This window comes from Strix uralensis, chromosome Z (genome assembly GCF_047716275.1).
Source record: "Strix uralensis isolate ZFMK-TIS-50842 chromosome Z, bStrUra1, whole genome shotgun sequence".
Lineage (NCBI taxonomy): Eukaryota > Metazoa > Chordata > Aves > Strigiformes > Strigidae > Strix > Strix uralensis.
Window position 1 is genome coordinate 24,902,606 of NC_134012.1, and position 20,743 is coordinate 24,923,348.

The following is a 20,743-nucleotide window of genomic DNA, read 5'->3' on the forward strand; positions in this document are numbered from 1 at the left end:
GAAACAATGTTAAAGTTACTTTTTTAAATGGCACAAGTAAGACTGGAGACATTTTGGAGCTTAAGCCTGACATTTATGCAGGTGAATGAACCTTTTCATAGCTGTCTATCAGGGAAGATAGACAGAGACCATGGTTCTCATAAAAACTATGAGAACTGGCTGCCTGAATGTGTCTGGAGAATTGAGGATGCACGTGGATTGGGCCATAGATGAGACATTGAGCACAATCTTGTCCAAGCAATTCCCCTGAAACAAAAGTTTCTGTAGAGTCTGTTTCTCGTGCAGTCACCCTCTGAACTGTACAGAGCCTTTCCATTTTGGGTGAGCTCCCTGGACTAATCCTGAGTTCTTTTTTAGATAGGATGTGCCTGAAGCTTCAACTAATTATTTTGGTTTTTCCTTTTAAATAAGCATAAGTAACAGCTTTCAAAGGTTTGTGTTATTTTGTAGTTCCTTGCAACTGAATTGCTATTACAATCTTCAAAAACATAATAATCAACAGAAAGTTGAATTTTATAAACAAGATTGATTTTTACTTGCAATTATTGCAACTATAAAAATGTCCGTCCAGCACAAACACATGCCACTCTTCCCTCCTATACCCATTTGAACAGGTTTATTAAAAGGGACATATCTTAGGACATGAATTTCAATGAATCTGTGAGCTCTGATATAATTGACTGTGATGTCTAAAGGCACTAAGGAAAGCAACATTATCTATTTTCCTAATTTAAAGGCTAGCAATAGCAGCTGATCCTTCAACAGGAGCTAATGAACAACATCTAAAGCAACATCTTGTTTTGCAGATTAGAAATGGGTACTTAAGGCAATGATGAGAAACAGAGATGCTGTTCAGTTTTGTCTTGCTTTTTGTTGGATACAGACTCGCTGGAGGCTGTGAGTGCGTGGGTGCAAACTATATTCATTGTGATCCAAAGACTACTGAGGCAAATCAGAGGTCCCCAGCAGCTTTGCAGGGTTTCAGATCTGGGCTTGATACGTAGGTTATCAAATGCAGCCTGTACTGTAATGATTTATTGCAAAGAGCCAAACAGTCCTCCTGGGTGAGAAGGCCGTGTTCTCACTCCATCCAGAAGTGAGCACGCGCAATCCTGCACGGCGGCTGTGTTCTGTGGGGAGCATTTGCCTGCAGGGCGGTCGCAAAGCAGAAGTCACACAGCAGCTTTAATTAATTATCAGCCTATCAGGTACTTTTGTAAAGCTAATCTTTTGATGATCAAATGCCAGGAACTAAACTACAGACTAGACAGACATACATCTTGCTCATGCCAAGACACTCTTCTTTTGAACATCGACAAAATTATCTATAATATTTTGCGAGATATCTAGCTCATTCTTTACATGTCACTGGTAACCATAAAGGTATTTTTGAGTCTGCAATGCTTGGAGTAACAGACATTGCAGTCTGGTTATTGATCAATAGCCTTTTTTTGGCACTGTGAATACTATAAATAGATTCTTCTCTTTTCCGCTTTGCGCTCATCTGTGAAAGTGAAGTTGAAAATCACTGCATTAGCTGCAACAACCAGTTTCAATTCAAAGTTATGCACTATGTAAAGCTTAATTTTTATGCTACTTCTGTCTGAGGTGTTCTACTTGTTAATAACTAATGGTGTCAAAACCTCTGGACATATCCCATATTTTTCAACATAAACTAGCTCAGAGAAAAGGACGGAGTAATGTCAACACAAGGCAAGAATTATAGAAGCCAATGGACATCTCTTCATTAGATTGAACAAGAGCTGAATTGGGTCAAAATACACATTCATTCACTTGAACACACGAGGGGTTAGTACAGAATTAATGGGTTGGACTTATGACAAGGGATGCTATTTCTGCTTCCATAGTCCAACAAATCAAACTTCCAAAGGTGGTAAAAGGTAGTGTATTTCCCACTGACATTAGTTTACCTAAACACATTTGGAACAAAGACAAATAAGGATGCTATTAGTGACATACATTTTGAATTATGACCTCTCCAGTCTTTGTCTCTGTATTTGGTCTTCCTTTATTTTAGACAGAGTCCATACGACAAAAGTGCTTATAACCAACAGGGTGTAGTAATGTGAGGTGTTGTTCAAGCATCTTGTCCCATTTCCAAACTCAGAGATAGTTGCAGCATAATCTTAGAAGCAGCTGAAAGTTTTCAGGAGTCTGAAAAGGTACTTCCAAAACAATCTTTTCTCAAATAGCATGATTTATGAATATCTACAACTAAATTTGGGGAAACTCAAAACAAGCCGAATACAGGAACATACATTTAAATTAAGCATCAAAAGAGAGGAAGAGTTAACTGAGAATGCCTAGAGAGACTGGAAGAAGAAATTACTTGCCACCTTTATTATCAAATGATATCATAATGTCAAATTGAAAACAGGGAAATATAAGGGACAGATATGTAGAAAAGTTTGAGAGAAACTTGTCGGATACCTGAATAGGGAGAAGTTAAAAAGTAATTATTTTTTTCCCTGTTTCTGAAAAGTCTTGAGTAAGACAAGATTGTTGCAATACTGATATTCCACAAGAGGAAGCACTCCTGTCGTCCCAAAGTTGTGAATTTCCAGTTTAAACACATTTCCAGTTTGATGAGTATTTCTGTGAAGTTTTTGGACGCTCATACTTGGTACAAATTTTAGTTTGTTTTTTCTTGCAAAAGTCATGCCAAAACTTTTGTATACCTTTAAGAAATGGGCAAAGAACAATTTACTATTTTTTATTGTTTTAATATAGGCACAATATATACATAAACATATATGCATATGTGTATATACATGTACTTATATATGATTTTATTTTAACTTAAGGCAAAAACATCAAAATATCTGAATGAAATTAAAATTCCACCCAAAATACTCCTCTAAGAAATGCATAAAGATAAAAATCTAAGGTAAAAAATGCACAAGAGAAAAGGGACACCAGTGAGTGTAACTTGTGAGGATAGGGAGCACATTATTACTTTTCATGATTTTAGGTGAGAAAATGATGACTGAGAAATTTCTCACATAAAATTACCTCAGAGTTACATGAAGAATGTAGGTCACAGAATCTCCAATTAATAGTCTACCTGTCCTTCCTCTTCTTAAGAACAAAAAAAAAAAAAAAGACGAAAAATAACTTTTTCAATATTGTTACACACACAATATATAAGATGAAATATTTGATTATTTGGGGCATTGCAGCCAGATGACCTTTATCACTATAGAGAGAGCCCTGAACTGGTTTCTAGCTGCTTTTTCAGATATGGGCCAGATTTTCAGCTTGCATAGCACCCTTGAAATTAGAGGAATTGTGCCAGCATCAGACAAGACAAACTACTATTGATGCAAACAACCAGGAATGTTTAGTTTAGTTTCACTAGGAATTCCTGTTCATTTGAAGACTGATGAACCTGAAGGAGAGACAACCTACATACCTTCATGCAAAGAGTAAATGGTATTTGGAAATTTCCAGGCATCCAACACAGCAATGTAGAGCTTTGATGACCCTGATTACTATTAAGCCTAGAGAGAGCCTTAAAAGTATTGCTGAATCAAGACTTCAAGTATCAGTATGATAATTTCCTGTTTTTCACCACTGGGAAAGCACACTGGTAAGAATAATTTGTGTCTGTTGGCTGAGTATTTTTATTGGAGCATTAAAAATCTTGTGAGAATGGAAATAAGCAAAAAAGTCTTCATTTGAAACTTTTAAATGATGTACGTTCCTATCTGCCACCATTTCTTACCTCAAGACCACACTGACTTGCACTAGGTCACATGGCTAGAGCCTGATTGACTCTGTCTGAGAATATAAAGTCTGTTCTTATGACACGGTTCAGCACTTACTCACTTTTGTTCTTCATGCTACAGTCCTTATATCCAGTCTTGCAGATGTCACACTGTTTCCCATTGTTCTCAGCCCCCTTCAATTGTACAATTACAACAGAAGTTAAGACTGCTTGGAGTCACATATTTTACTGTGTAAAACTATTTTGCCACATCTTTGAAGTTAGCAAGGTCATAACTTTATTTATCCACCATTAGCACTGTAATAGTTCACAATGTGAATTCTCAGAGCATCATTTTATTTTACTGCAACCACTGGATATGAATCTACAAATGCTAAAATTCAATAACAGCAGAGAACAACCAACTGGAAGATGTCATAAACTGAATGAACAGCAGGATGATGAGTTAAAAAACATCATTTTGCCAGCTCAAACTTATATGCAGCCTCTTGGAATTAGCCCAGCAAGTGGCCTTTGAGAATCTGTAGGACCACTACACCGTGAAAAAGTGAATGTGGTTAAAAGACACTGAATAGAAATCCAAAACCTTTTACAACTTTTTCCTGTTCCTTCTCTAGCTTCTCTAATTATCTGTAATGAGAGAAGGCTGAGGGGCCAAACCAGTTTGGTCTGGTCTGAAATGAACTACAGAGTCCAGTACTGTTACATCAGCTTGTAATTCACTTATTTGTTACACCAGCAGGAAAATTCACACATTAAAAACTGGTATTTCTCCCTCCCTTCCAGGGAAAGATCATGAACAGGATTTGACACAGCAAACCCTTCTTTCAGTTCCTGTGTGGTCCTCTGACACAAAGCTGAGCCCAACTCCAAACACTGTGAGCGGGAAGGATCATCTGGTTTATTCCCATGAGCAAATGATCAGCAGTGAACAGGTATTTTACACAAGTCACAGGAAATTCTCTTGAAAAGAGGACTTAATAACAGCTCACTCCTTTACTGTAACACAAATCCCACTGGCCTGAACGCATAGTAAGAATTCTTCAACCAGTGGGGACCCATTAATATTTAGGCATTTCTGAACTGTCAGAAATATTCTGAATTTTTACTAATACAAAAGAAGTATTGGGGAAAAAAATAACAAGATCTGTTCTATATGACAAAAACTAATTTGAAGTAAAATAGATTACTGAAATACCACTGTAGATATCTCAGTTTACAGCCAAGTGAGCCTGAAACAAACTTTTTCACTGATTTCTGTGGCTCTGCCCATTTGTTGCATGCAGGTCTAAGTAATATTCTACTAGAATAAGGTCACTGAAACAGACATAAGACTAAGTGAGGAAGTCCCAAGACTTTAATCAACTGCATTCTTTCCCCTGCACCTGTAGTATGTGAATTTCTGTTATAAAAATTAACACCCTCCCGCCATGATGCCAGCTCTGATCCTGGTGTTGGAGATGCCATTCACTCTGGTAATGGAGAGAGATTGATCACCTTTCACCTCCTGGCTGTGGTAACCTGGCACGAAAGCGACGGACTCCTGTTCAGGTGGGATCGGCGTCCACTGGGTTGGGGTGCTGTCACCCCGTGTGTCAGTGTACACTGTGTGCTGGAGAGCAGCTGCACATCTGATGCTGCAAACCAGTTAGGGAGTGAGCAGTGAGGAGAGGGGAGAGACAGGTGTGGTGATAACAATGTCCTCTGCCTCCTGGGTGAAGGGGGATGAACTAATCTGATATGTTATGGCAGTGAAAGCATAGGCCTGTGCTGAGACTTTAAAAGCCCCAGTTTGAGGCTGGACAACTGAAATCAGAGCAGCTTTGAAAAAGTCATGGTAAACAACCTCCCAGACTCAGTGAGATCCAGAGTGAGGATTTATAGCTGGGATCAGAAGGCAAATTTCTTCAGAGAAAACCCTCTTCCCCACGCTACCAGGCAGCACTCCTCCACCACTTGACGAATGTCCTCAGCTCTTACCAGTTTCCATAAATTACTGTAGCATCAATAAATAAATATCACAGCAAAAAAAGGTAGCTAAGTGCTTATATTTCTAAAACTGCATGAAAAGAAATACCTTCTATTGCACTCAACATTCTACTGCTAAGTTGATTCTTGCATTTTCTGCTTAAAACATTTTATCTATGTTTTTTCCATTATATTGCTTTCACATCTTTTCTACAGTCTACTTTCTTATCATCTGATCTCCGTCTTTCATCCAGCAGAAATATTCTGTGAGTTAAATATGAGTTCACTTAAAATGGGCGATAACAATTACAATGAAATCTTTAAGTCACATTGACGCTTTGGGGATTCTTAAAGACATTTCCCATAGAGACCTCCCATAATCAATATGTAAATTTCACATTCTTATCGTGGGTGTTATACTTGTTCTAATTTGAAAGTGATGTTTGTTTTAATAAGTAAAGCATAAAACTCACAGAAAATTAAATAATTAAATGCAAACTTTCTTGAAGATTTTCCTGCATTTCTGCATTTACTAAGGTGAATAGCTTCTGGAAGGGGTAAAATGGCAAGACTGCATTGCCCTTGGCAAACAGAGAAAAAATCACCTGCCCATGCACCCTGAAGGAAGGAAATTTGCCTCAAGTGGACTACTAGTTTCCTGATGCAATCCAGCAAAATCTTTAGACATTTGAATAACCTTAAACACATATTTATGGACTTGAGATATAATCCTGAGCATTCTGAGAGAAGGGAACCCAAAAATTATGCAGTGGAATCTTGTATTCCTTCTTACCTACATCTGCCTTTACTGTTGAAGTCATATTCTTATAGCTTACAGAAATTATTTTGTGTGCCTCAAAGTCTCTCTTGTGTGATGTTCCTAAACAATAAGAATGATAAAGAGCCTTTCGCACTTTGAAAAAAACTGTATTCTTGATTTAGCTACTGTAATATGGGTTGCCTAAGAAACTGTTTCATATTCCAGTCTTAATCACAGAATCATCTAGGTTGGAAAGGACCTTGAAGATCATCTAGTCCAACCATTAACCTAACATTGACAGTACCCAACTACACCATATCCCTCAACAGTATGTCAACCCTACTCTTAAACACCTCCAGGGATGGGGACTCCACCACCTCCTTGGGCAGCCCATTCCAATGCCTAACAACCCATTCTGTAAAAAAATACTTCCTAATATCCAGTCTAAACCTTCCCTGGTGCAACTTGAGGCCATTACCTCTTGTCCTACTGCTTATTGCTTGGTTAAAGAGACTCATCCCCAGCTCTCTGCAACCTCCTTTCAGGTAGTTGTAGAGGGCGATGAGGTCTCCCCTCAGCCTCCTCTTCTCCAGACTAAACAACCCCAGTTCCCTCAGCCGCTCCTCGTACGACATGTGCTCCAGACCCTGCACCAGCTTCGTTGCTCTTCTTTGGACACACTCGAGTCATTCAATGTCCTTTTTGTAGTAAGGGGCCCAAAACTGAACACAGTAATCGAGGTGTGGCCTCACCAGTGCCAAGTCCAGGGGTAAGATCCCTTCCCTGTCCCTGCTGGCCACGCTAGTTCTGACACAAGCCAGGATACCATTGGCCTTCTTGGCCACCTGGGCACACTGCTGGCTCATGTTCAGCTGGCTGTCAATCAACACCCCCAGGTCCCTCTCTGACTGGCAGCTCTCCAGCCACTCCTCCCCAAGCCTGTAGCGCTGCTGGGGGTTGTTGTGGCCCAAGTGCAGCACCTGGCATTTGGCCTTATTGAAACTCCTACAGATGGCCTTAGCCCATCGCTCCAGCCTGTCCAGGTCTCTCTGCAGAGCCTCCCTACCCTCGAGCAGATCAACACTCCCACCCAACTTGGTGTCATCTGCAAACTTACTGAGGGTGCACTCGATCCCCTTGTCCAGATCATCAATAAAGATGTTAAACAGGAGTGGCCCCAAAACCGAGCCCTGGGGGACACCACTCGTGACCGGCTGTCAACTGGATTTAACCACAACTCTTTGGGCTAATCATTTTAACATATATTTTAAAACAAAATGAAAATTTAAATGCAACAAATTATAACAGCCTAAAATGCACAGGTTTTAACCTACATTGTGAGACTAAATGCATAATTTATAACAAACCTGAGAAGTTTACATTAGCAAATATCACACTCTAAGCTGCCAGTGAGAGAACCTGTGTCATGAGTTCCACCAGACAGGTGATTGCAATTGTCAGCCCGTTCTCCAGCATCACATAAATCATGGCTCTGACACCTGTGAATGAACTACATCTCTTGTATTATCCTAGAACCGTAGAATGGTTTGGGTTAGAAGGGACCTTAAAGATCACCTCCTTCCAATCCTCCTGCCATGAGCAGGGACACCTTCCACTAACCCAGGTTGCTCAAAGCCCCGTCCGACCTGGCCTTGAACACTGCCAGGGAGGGGACAGCCACAACCTTTCTGGGCAACCTGTGCCAGTGTCTCACCACCCTCACAGTAAAGAATTTCTTCCTTATATCTAATCTAAATCTACCCTATTTCAGTCTAAATCTACCCTCTGATGTAGATGTGATGAGGATTTCAATGCCCTGAATTCTTCAGTGTGTGTATGTAATACACTATGTATACAAAGGGTGGTTACACCATATGTATGATGTCAAAAAGAATTACTCATGTTTATGTCATACATGTCTCCACAGATAACTTCATGTAAAACCAGTAGAATATAATTCATTCTTGGATGAAACTGAAGTGGGACTCAGGAGAGAGGATTTGAATTCCTTGATCAATCTTCCTGCCCAGCTTACTGTCATTAACTCTCTAAAATCTCCATTTGCAAATTGGAAAAAAGATAACTTCATCTACATCTTTAGATCACATATTCTTAGTGGCACAGACCTGGAATATTATAAATTATCTCTTTCTGTAGATTAAGACAATCCAATATGACCTCATCCTTCTGGAATTCTAGACCAACAGTTAACAACATACAGCACCTAGCACAAAGTGATTCTGAGGAGTAACTACAGCTCTAAGTACCGTAATAATAACAATCATAAATCATTTAAAAATACAGTTTTCTGTGACTTTCCAGTGGCATAATTGCCACCAATTTGAGCTAGATTATACAGTCTTTCATCACACTTTTTGGGGAGGAGGGGGTTGGTATATAGAAGACCTTCAATTTTTCTTGAGGGTTATAATTGCAAAGGACAGAAAGTCTTTAGGTCACTCAGTGCCTCTCTTCAGCCTTTATTTTCTCTTTTTCTTCTCAAAACAACCAATACATGGACTACAATAAATATATTCACATTTGTAGTGGTTTAGCCCCTGCTGGGGTCTGAGACCACGCGGCCGCTGGCCCTCCCCCACAAAGGGAGTGAAATACAAAGCCCCGAGGCTGAGATAAGGAGAGGTTTAATACAACAGTGCAACAGCAACACAACAAACAGCAACAATAACAATAAGAATAACAGTAATAACAATGAACAGAGCAAAATATCTACCAATACAGCAGTGAGAATAGAGCAAATCCCACAGTACACGCGGTAATCCCTTGTCCTGCTTCCGCGCCAGGATGTGACATCCCCATGGTATCTGAATAACCCGGTTAGAGCTTCTCCCCCCAATGCTGGGGAAACTTAACCCTATCCTGGCTAAACCAGGACAACATTTCATTTTAATACCTGAAACAAAATCTTTTGACCAACCTGAAATTTACTATCTACCTTCTCTGCATGCTAGTTTTTTTGTTGTCTACTCAAACTGGTCCTAGGGTACCATGAAATGTTTGACAGTGTGATTTTGTGTGTTGAAGTCTCAACAGAATAGGGAAACAGAAAATGACAACATTAGCTACATCTCATTTACACTCGTAAGGAGCAATTTTGAGGTTTGGAACTGTTATGCTCATAAAAATGATTTTCTAGTCCCTGAGAAGAGATCCCCTGAGATTCTTTTAGTGCTCCAGTAAATGCCATAAGTATTAGGACCTATTATGCAATTATTTTGCTGTGCAATTCACCCATGTTATCATTACTAAACCAACAATGAACTTGCTATTTCTATTAAAGTGTCCTTTTATTCTAGTAGGAATGTGATGAAAGAGATTTATAGAGTGGAAGACAACATTCCAGCTTTTGAAAGTCTGTCCTGGGGACTTGGTAATTTCTTGCAGGAGCATCACTGGTGTAGGAGCGAAGTGTTCCCCTCCAAGCCTGTCTGTCACCTCTGCTTTCCCTGCAGCCAACAGGCTGATTCTTTCATAGATATGGCCTGAGATCAGGTGGAAGTTGGCAGTTTATAGGTTTCCTGCCAGTCAGACTTTCCTAGGAGGTACATTTTATAATCCAGGGACTTCTCTTAAAGTACCTAAAATAGTGAGCAGAGACTTTGACAAAATGTGCTACATAAGACTTATAAATAAGAAAAAATACTTTGAGAAAACTTCATTCAGCAACTTCTATCACAGACTTTCAGGTTCAAGTATATAATAAATAGTAAGCTCACAAGTATGTATGAGCATTTTCAGTGGTACCAGCCACACAGCACTTCACTCCCATGTTTGAACACATTCTGTTTCCCATGGAAGTTAGAGGCACATCCCCTGAGCTTTCTGTTATGAATTACACAAATTCATTGCAAGAAGCCAAGATCCACTAACCCTGTGAGTCCTTCTTATGTAGTAAGAATGTAGTTTCTTCACGTTCAACCACATTTAACCAAACAGTTGTACATAGGAAAGGATAAGCTTGCATAAACTCACTGACCAGTGAAGCCATTTAAAGCCACCAGTTATACTACCAAATTTTAACTGTGGACAAGTGTCCTGAAACCAAACTCTGAGCAAGTGTCAGACCAAGCTTTCAGAAGATCCCATTATTACATAAAGTTAGAGCAAATGGATTCTCACCTTTTCAAACTCTACTGTTTATCTGGTAGATAGCACATATGACTGTAGGTCTGCACTGACTTGAAGAAAGCAAGGACCTACTCCTTGCATTGAATATAATGACAGAAGAAAAACAACCCCCTTTGGATACACTTTGTTAATGGTTTTATGGATTGATGTTATACAAGCAGTTACAATCATGTTTCAGTTGCTTGATGATATTATGTAAATCAATAAGGAAGCATTAATTCTGGATTGCTGAAGCAAGTTTAATATAGGAAAACACAGAGTTAAAACTTCAGAGTAGTATGTTTGCCATTGAACTTCATGGCTCTAAATTTGCCCCAGGAATTCAGTCTTCATTCACAAAGCACAGTGAGAGGTGTTCCAGAAAACAAGTTTTTGTAATTTCTGAATGAAACAGCAAAGCAAATGAGAATGAGACACAAAATTTTCTCTAAGAACAGTCTTTCACAGTAATAAAATGGCATATTTTTGCAAGTCAGATGAACTTTTCTTGAAGTGTGCTGAATGAAGGCAGCCAACAAATGCTCATATTCCAGAAAAAAAAAAAAAATATATTTTAAGGCTTTTTTGAACAGGATTGAAAAAAAAAATACTATGGAGACATCATATCTACCATTTCTCCCAGAATTTAAAAAAAAAAAAGGAACAAAGGTGATGATTTATTCTCAAAGCTGTTCTGTGTTTCCTATGGCTGTCTACAACAACTAATTCTTCAAATACATTTATTCCACTGTAAGGAGATGGTTCAAATCACAGCCTCAGCAAATTATGATGATTGTTAATCAACTGTAAATAGTTAAAACAGGCAGTCAATGCCCTGAAATAAAATTTAGCTGCTTTAGCTTGCTCATCTGTCTATGTTATTCAAGATGGTTTGGTATAATAGGATGGAGACTTTAAGAAAGAAACAATTCAGGCCAGAAAGGAATATTAAGTGTGGACATGCCTGTAGATAGCACTGTGTTGCTTTGTTTCTACTTTGGCTAGGTGTATCATTAGCCTGTAAAAGACTTGGGATATGATATAAAAATTTAGCTCTATAGTGTCAAATGATTTCCACCAGCAGCAGATCAAAAGTTGTAATTCATTTGTATCATGTGAGGTTGATTTTTCCTCCTAGAGGAAAATATGGCTTGTGCCCTGTGGCAGAGTTTTTCAAACACACATGTTGAAGGGTCTACTTTAGAGATGAAAAAATAAAGAATGTGAGTAGAAAATTGTAGCTTTTTTCGTGACTTTGTGCTGCAGACTCATATTGAGTGCCTGGGACTTGGCACTGCCCCTGGTCTTTACCTTCCTTTTCTGTATTCGTATTTCTTCATGCTAAAAATTCTGTGGAATAATTTTTTGGTGTAAAATTCTTACAGCATATTGCATAAGTGAAACCAGTGCCAGCTGGATACTCCAAGGTTTATTTCTTACCTATAGCCAGTAGTAAGGAATAATTGTATCTGTCTCGTCTCCTAGGTGTTTTCTAGCTGTAGGACACTAATGTGTTAGTTCATGTTTCCCCTCTGTTCTTTGCAGTTTCAGCCTAATCACTTGTATATACAAAAAAGAGCCAACAAACCATGAAAACCAAGAGGGAGACAATAGATCTGTTCTGTGACCTTAGCATTCCCTAAGTGTCCATGACAGCATGAATGGCAAATGTGAGACTTGCTCATTATGAGCCAGAACAGGAAAAAAGGATGGGGGAAATAAACAGAAGCCCCTCCCTCTCCCAGACCCGCCTCTCCAGGAACATCTTACAGGTGGTACACCCAAGTTTCCTTAGTGAGATAATATACTAGGCTAAATACATTCTTACAAGGACTGTTTATTTTCTTCTTAGGACAACTAACCAATCTCTCCCAGTGGTGTCAGTTCATACTGTTGTATGTCCCAGGTGACAAGAAAAAAAAAAAATCCTACTTTAGAAGTGGTTTGCTGTTCAGCAAGCAGCAGTAACACACATTGAATGGACTAAATGCCACCTGCTTTTCAACAAAAGGAACCTTGGTAACCAGTTTTCTTGATTCTTAAGGGATGCCCAGTGACAAAAGTACTCTGGAGAAATAAACTTTTTAACATATGCAGAAAAGAAGAAGGATTCATTCATAGAGAAAATTATAACTAATAGATGAGATTCAGCTTTATACTTCTTATGCAGAGCATTTCAGAGACTATAAAGAAGTTATTGAATCTGAATATAACCATTTCCTCACCTATAAAGTGGAATTAATGATCTAAGTTTGACACAATGATTTTGTGTCTGCAGAAGTGTTTTGTCTAGGCTTGTAGTTCTTACTGAAAAAAAAAGGCACCCTATCCAGAATGGATGTGTTCACATATAAGATGTTGGAAGTTCTGTTTGTTTTTTTTTTTTTTTAACTTTTCCTTACTTTCTTGCTTTGATTTTAGGTTTCCCACAAGAAAAAAAAAAAAAAAACCAAACCCAAATCAAAAGCAAGCCAACAAGGTCTATATAAAAGATCTATGAAACTTCATATGCTACCTTTTTTTATAGCTTTTTTAATGTTAGTGTTATCAGTAGATGTTAACAAGAAAGGGTTGCTTCCCCTCTGCCTACCATTGGTGAGCCTGCCTTCAAAGTTCTGTACCCGGTTTTGGGCTCCTCAGGACAAGAAAGTCCAGCAGAGGACAACAGCTGGTTGCATCGTTCGAGGACACAGTGTCCAGGGAGAGATGAGAAGAACTGCATTTTTTCAGCCTGAAGGAATGAAAGGTAAAGGGGAGAACTTACCAGTGTTTACAGCTACCTACAGGGAGAACATGGAGAGACACAGTGGAAGGCGGTACAACAGAAGACAAAGGAGTAACAACAGGAGAAGCTCTGATCAGAGACCAGAAAAAGAGATTTTCATGAGAGTGACAAACCACCCGGACCAGGGTCAAGAGACACTATGACATCTCCGTTCTTGGGTGTGTTCAAAACATGAATGACATGACCCTGAACAGCCAGATCTGACTTTAAAGTTGAATCTACCTTGAAAGATGATCCTGCAGAGACTGGAGAACTTAACTTCCAGATTTCCCTTCTGGTCTGAATTATTCTCTGATTCTGTGATCTGCAGAGTACAAATGAACTTCAGATATTCACAGCTGTGGAGTCCAGTTATTGTCTCCAACAACAGCCAATGGCAAATGCCCAGTGAAGGGTACATGAACAAGGTAGGACATAGTTCTATCTTTCCTAAATAGCCATCCAGCTTACAAAAATTGATTCAAGGACACAAAAGTGATATCTTTGTACTGAATAGTCCTTGCTGGATTTTCCATCCATTTATCTGCCAGATGTGGCAGGTGCATCTGCCTAACGAAAGCAGAGCTTCTTGGCTGCTGAAGTGTGGCAGCTTCTGTCTTTGTTCTCAAGGTCTCGCGGTAGTTGGGGCCTTTGGCCAATGGGAGCCGCTATTGACTACAGGTCAGATTCGGCCTGGGTATAAATGGAGTCCCTTGGGGGAGCCATTTTGAGCTCGTCCCCTGGAGCAGCAGCTGCAATCGAGGACTCTCCCCTTGGGTCAGGACGCTGCCCAAGGAAACTCCTCGAGGTGCCTTGGGTTGGGACGCTGCCCTGAGCAGGCCCTCAGGGTTGAGAGCCCTCAATTATCAGGTGAGTGATAAAGTGTTTTGGGTTGCCGTTAAACCCTAGGGAGTGGGGCTTTGTTCTGCGTTTTGGGTTGTCGTTAAATCCCATAGAGTTCTTTGTGAAGCGTTCTGGGTTGCTGTTAAACCCTAGAAAGTTGTTCTGTTCTCCTCTCACAGACATTCAAACCTGTAATTTACAGAGAGCTATAATAATAAATTTTTATTTTTTTTTTTTATTTTTGGTGGTTGGTTGTTTATTTGAGAGCCTCTGTAACACCAGGTCTCCTTAATTTTTAGCTTTCCAAAAATCCTGAGGTAAGCTCAAGTATTTCATACTTAATGTATTAAGATACTAGTCTGGACATGAACCACATTTCCAACTCTGACATTGAGTTGCATTAGAAAGTCATTCAATCTCTGTTTTACTTTCACTCTTGTTCTTCTTACTCAATTCAGTTGTAAACTACTAAGAATAAGGGTTGATTCTTTTATAATGTTTTTGTGTGTCCCTTAGCATGTTATAGCCATGTAATTAAAGAAACAGAGACAAGAAAATGTTTACACTGGGTAGGACTATGTCCAAGGTCATTTCACTGGTAAACAAAGTGAAGCAAACCATCGCAATGGCTAGTTACAAGTATTTGTATGGCATTTCTTCAGATCTTTTACTGTTCCAAGTTTCATCTATTCTTTAGTGCTGTATCCTACAAGAGTTGTTTGGGGTTTTTTTTAAAAGAAAAAGATCAGTCAGAATGGCCTCATGTATCCCATGAAACTCTTTATCGTTCCTGATGAAGAAAGCCCTTTGATTAAACTCATAGGCTTAGACCCAGTACACTGTATTAAATCAAACACCCCTGGCATTTGAATTAACTTATATTTCTAGAACTAAAACGAAATATGGATGATGCTGAAAAATGTACCATATTCTAATTATTATTAGGGACAAATGGTTTTTAATTGACCAGAAACTATACATCTTTCTTTTTAAAATCTTTTTCCTCTTTTCAGTAAGTCAGTCATTTATGTAGTTGTAAAATATTTTTAAACTTGAAAAACCAGATAAACTGTTTGACTCATAGAATGTGATCTATGAAACTAGTTTGCAGAACTGTGAGTTTTCTAGTTTCGTTGCAGCAAACTTTCATCTTTTAGTCTTTTGATTTACAAACTTAAAAAATACATAAACCCAGAACTCTTTGAATCCATTACCTATTGCACTTCAATGTTGATCCTTCAGATCTTCTGATTTCATTATCTGAATTTTTGATAAAAAGGAAGGATAAATGAATCAACTACCTCCTCTGTATGAATCACTAGAGCTTCACTGTCTCCTTGTGGTAATACACTGGTGTGAACCACCATGCTTGGGCCAGTTAGCTCATTGGAACATTGCTACAGTGCAATGCAGCAATGGCTATAACTTGTTTGAACAGAGTAGGCTATTGTATATTAGGTAATTAAAAAGAAAAACATAAGAAACCCCACAAATGATAAGCTTGTCTTTAAATCACAGTTTGTAAAGCTTCAGAAAAGAGATCATTTATGTTCTTGAGTCTCCTAGTTTAAAAAATTCCTGTGATTTCCTCTGTAAATTTGATGGTCTAAAATACTGCAAGAAAGATGATTTGACCCAGGCTGTATAAACTGAAGTCCAAAAGATGGAAACCCTTAAGCACAGACACTGAGTGAGGCATCTAGGTAAATTCATACAGGACGGAGGCCTTAGATGGTCTTCTGAGCAGACATCAGGATCTTTCAAACAGTAAAACCTCTAGGAAAGTTCAAATTAGTAATGTTAAAGTTAATTTTCAGTTTCCTTTTTAATAAGGAAAAAAGAAGAAATAGAGAAAGAACTTAAAACCTTTTCTTGATGTATTTGCATCCTGTCTTCCCATCACTCATTTATGTGTAGAAAGGCTGTTACAATGGGAAAATTCAGATTGAAAGTCGCAGCTTCTGAAGTCCTCCCAGGGTATTGTCAGATGATGACTCATCCACCACCTGCCTGCTCTTCTTTTAACTATCAAATGTCAGATAAAATCACAGCCAGAGATAGGAAATTTCAAATAAACTTACTTTCATAGAAGAATTTTATTTTAAAAGAACTTCAACCAATAAAATAAAGAGAAAATTAACAGATTATGAACAGGTCCCCCACCTTCATCACTATTCCATAACCACTGCATACCTTATCTGAATGAAGTCAGTTTTTAAAAATACACTTAGTCTAAATTCAGAATTTCTATCTTGCTTTAAAATGCAACTACTGTGGTAAAAGTAGTGAGATTACAATGAAAACCTGTTTCATTGCTCTGAAACTGTTTCTGACTTCATATTTACTTGTGCCTTGTTCTCTCTACTCAGATTTAAATGGAAATGTCACCATGTATGTGCTTTTGTTAGGGTTTCTGAACAGTATTTCTGAACGATGTCTCTTTTATGAGCTTGTTTTTGCTGCTACACTTTGTGTGTTAGAGTACACTACATCTGAACTTTCCTGCGATGGAGTGATGAAGGTAAATGGAGGATTCAAAACTCTTGTTTACTGACATATTTATCAGCATCTCCAAATCTGAATTGTTTTCATTTACCTGAGAGATCCTAGGTATTAATTTCAGTTCAGGAACTTCCCTTTCCCTTTCCCTTTCCCTTTCCCTTTCCCTTTCCCTTTCCCTTTCCCTTTCCCTTTCCCTTTCCCTTTCCCTTTCCCTTTCCCTTTCCCTTTCCCTTTCCCTTTCCCTTTCCCTTTCCCTTTCCCTTTCCCTTTCCCTTTCCCTTTCCCTTTCCCTTTCCCTTTCCCTTTCCCTTTCCCTTTCCCTGCCATCAGTCAGCCTGCTGGGGGCACTGATGCCACAATTTAGAGGTTTTGTGGTTTCGAGTAAAAGCAAGGAGGGACCTTACCCCACATCGGATGTGTGATCTGTCCAGATGTTTCCAGATGTTCCTCTCCCTCTACCTTCTTTCGATGGACCGGGGATGGAGGATTGAAATTACTTCTATTAAAGTATTTTTGCCAAGGACAATCTTTTAAGAACTTTTTAGTATTAAAAAAGTGAAGAGGGGTAGCGATAGGACAGAATGGAAGGAAAAAACAGAAATAAAGCAAGGATGTGGGATAGGCCTGCAAGAATGGTCACTACCATGGATCCAGTGACGTCCCATTGGTCTTCAGTGGTGGGTGCACACGGGTCTGGCTTCAATGGTGGATGCACACCAAGCAAAGTTTTCTGTTGCCTTTTTAAGTTCATCATATCTACTGATTAACACATCTGCCCACCTTTAGTTAGTTTTGTTTGTTTGTTTGTTTTTTTCCTGGTCCCACAGGTTTTGCTGCATCAGGCTTCTGGGGGAAAAATGCTCGCCTCTTACCAGTTCATTAGCAATGTATGCACGGTGTCTGGCGTACACAATAGAGCCACAAATGGCTACAGGATGGGGCCAGCTCGGTTCAGTCTGCCCCTTTGAGGCTTATTGAAGGAGTCCGACAATGCAACCACAAGGAAGTGTGGGGGTGCATCCTTCAATACACTCCTGCTTCTCTGGGAGACATTCCCCAGACAAATCCACAGGCTGCAGCAGCTTGTCCTTGAGGTTTGCACAGACACAAGCAAGCTCTGAGACAGTCATAGGACATTTCAGTTTCTCACACTGTCCTCATCCATTTCAGTTGCAAAATGTGACATTTCCTTGTCTTTTATTCATTTTCAGACAAGTTCTATTGACTTCTATAAGAATATAATATAAATATATCTGCCTAAATACATTAAATATAGAGGTAGGAAAGAAATCATAATTTCTATTTCATGTTCCCACATTAAAATTTTGTCACTTGAACAAAATATTAAGTTCAGATCTTTACAAAAACATTTCTTTTTCCTTCAAAATACTGAATAGAAAAAGATTATGTACATAGATTAACCTGGTCTATAATTCAAAATAATTTGATTTTATTGAGTGCTGTGATAGGTACTTATTTTTTGAAATGTCAGTCTTGACTGGTTGCATTTCCTTTGGCTAGGTTCTTTCTTTGGCAGCATTTAGAGTATCAACATTTCCCTCTTCTCATAGCTGTTTAATGACTGCCATTTCTGCACGTGTCAATGTCTATTTTATATGTGTGATGTCAGAGGATTTCAGAAACATTTAGTGAAAATATTTAGTTAAATTTCAGACCCTTTCACACTGCTGCCTCCCCCCCACCCCTGCCCCCTCCACCTTTGAATAGTGGACAAGACCTGCCTATGACAGCACATAAAGGGAAGTGCACTGATCTTTTAGAACTCCTTCCTTGTCACTGGATAAGGAGACTGAACAAATCATCAGCTTGAGGTGCCATTTTCACCTTCAGTCCCTACAGCCTACTGTATTTGTGGAATAGAGGAACAGTCACAGAGCTGGTGTCTGTTTCCTACCCTTCACGCTTTGCAGACCATGTATATTCTAAATCTGCAAAGCATTTAGTCACCCACAGAAAAGTCACACCTGTTTCATATTAACCAATCCCCACCAGTGCTATAGGAAAAAAAAAATGTTAGTGAAAGTGCTGTGTTACGATGACCTGAATAATAATTATGAGCCATTTCTGCCTGTGGTTTGAATGGGTCAGGTAGAACATTACTTATGTTATGAGAACAAAGATATGGTAAGTCATAATGCTATAGCAGAAGCAGAAGTAAGTCAAGGCTTCTCATTCAGACCTCTAAAAGTGAACTGGTCCTCCAGGACGAGGGACCACAGTTTATGGGGAAAGAGAAGGAAAGGGAAAGAGCCAGGACTGACACACACAGTCCATTGCTCTAAGCAGTTGTTCATGCTTGAATTCATCTCTGGGAGGACCTATTGATTTCCTCTCTTACATTTGTATATTTAAATTAATGACAGGCTTTGGTTTGGTTTGTGGTTTTTTTCAGTGTGCCTGGGAAAACCCTCAAGTACTTTAAGCCTGGTTTCCTGAAGAACACATCATTGTTTTTACACCTATGTCTTCTCAGTTATTCTGTAAAGAGAGTGTTTCTCTCAGGGGAGATGATAAGATTAAAATTATGAGCCAAAATTAACTTGGCATTCAGAAAAAGTTGTTGTTAAAACCTGTCAAGAGGCATAGTAAGTGCAGTCTCATTTTAGTAATAGGATCTTACAAAATGTGTTTGATAACAGGAGGCAGGATAATCCGTTGTGTCTCCGAGTGCTGAAGTAGGGAAATGAGCTTCCTCTCCACCCCACCGTTTACTCTCACCTGCCCACCTGCTCAAGTCTCAAGCACCTCCCAGAAATGCTGGTTTTGTGCAGCTTCTCCTGGACTCAGAGAAGTGCAATTTATAGAGGAAATTCCATGGCACTTCATAAAGAGGTAACGTACTCACAGGTATTAGCAAAGAGAAGGATGAACAAATATTTCACACACACACTCTCCAGTGCATTTTGTAAAGTTTTCATTATTTTTATGCCTTCCAAAAGGGTATTTCATTTATTCATAGATGTTAACAGTAGCGAGTGTGTGGAGAAAAAGTGAAATGCTGTTTATATATTACCACAGTGCCTGCAAAGACAAGCACAGTGCCCTCTCTCTTTCTCTCTTCTGCCACCAACCCACATATAGAGCTCTACCTTTCCTTTCCTAATTTAGGACACAAACCAGACCAGGTTCCCCAATCCCCCACAACAGTATAATGTTACTGAGTGAGCCCTTAAATCAGATGAAGCAAAATAAATAAATGAGCAGTGGTCTACTGAGCCACTGTGAACTGAGAGATTCTGGGTAAAATCCAGCGGAGATATAAAGAAGTTTGTATCGAACGTAAGGGTGGGAGAAAGTGCATGGACAAATAGTTCAGTTGTCCTCTCCCTTCATCAAATTTTCCCTGTTGATGCATTCATTCCTTTTTTTCTCGTAATATGGGGACAACCCCAGCCAGAATGTCGCTGTCATGTTAATGCCATTTTCATCACAATTTAGAAAGTCAATTTATCAGAACACCTAAGAATGTTTATTTAACTTTCAGCTATAGCTGAAAAATATTCTTTTTTATAAAGTACTCAAACCCAAGTTTCTCTGAAAGCCAGAAATAGTGTTAACAGAAATTAATTTAAAATGTACTTAAAAAGTCAAGGTTATGTACAGTTGGGAAACCCCTAAACATTTTTATTCTTATATCTTTCTTCTAGGGTTATTTTATTTTGTGTTTAAGATTCTGCCCCCTTTTATGCTGTTTTCTACAAATGCCCCATTTTGTTCAAAAGACTTTTCCAACCAAATGTTTGCAGAGCCTTGCAATAGAGCCAGATTTATTCACATTATTCCGGTCACCTAATGCACCAAGTAGAGATTTCAGACTTTCTGCTTCCTAGTGTAAGATCCTTAATATCTGTGGAATTTAATCTAAAATAAAAAGAATTGTGTCATTTCAAGGTTGAAAAGGCAAAGGTGATATCCGACAACTCACAGCAAGATTAGTCCGATTATTTCTAGGGCACCAGCAGGAAGGACATGCTTGACCTGGTTTTAAAAGTAGCTGTAGCTAACCCTG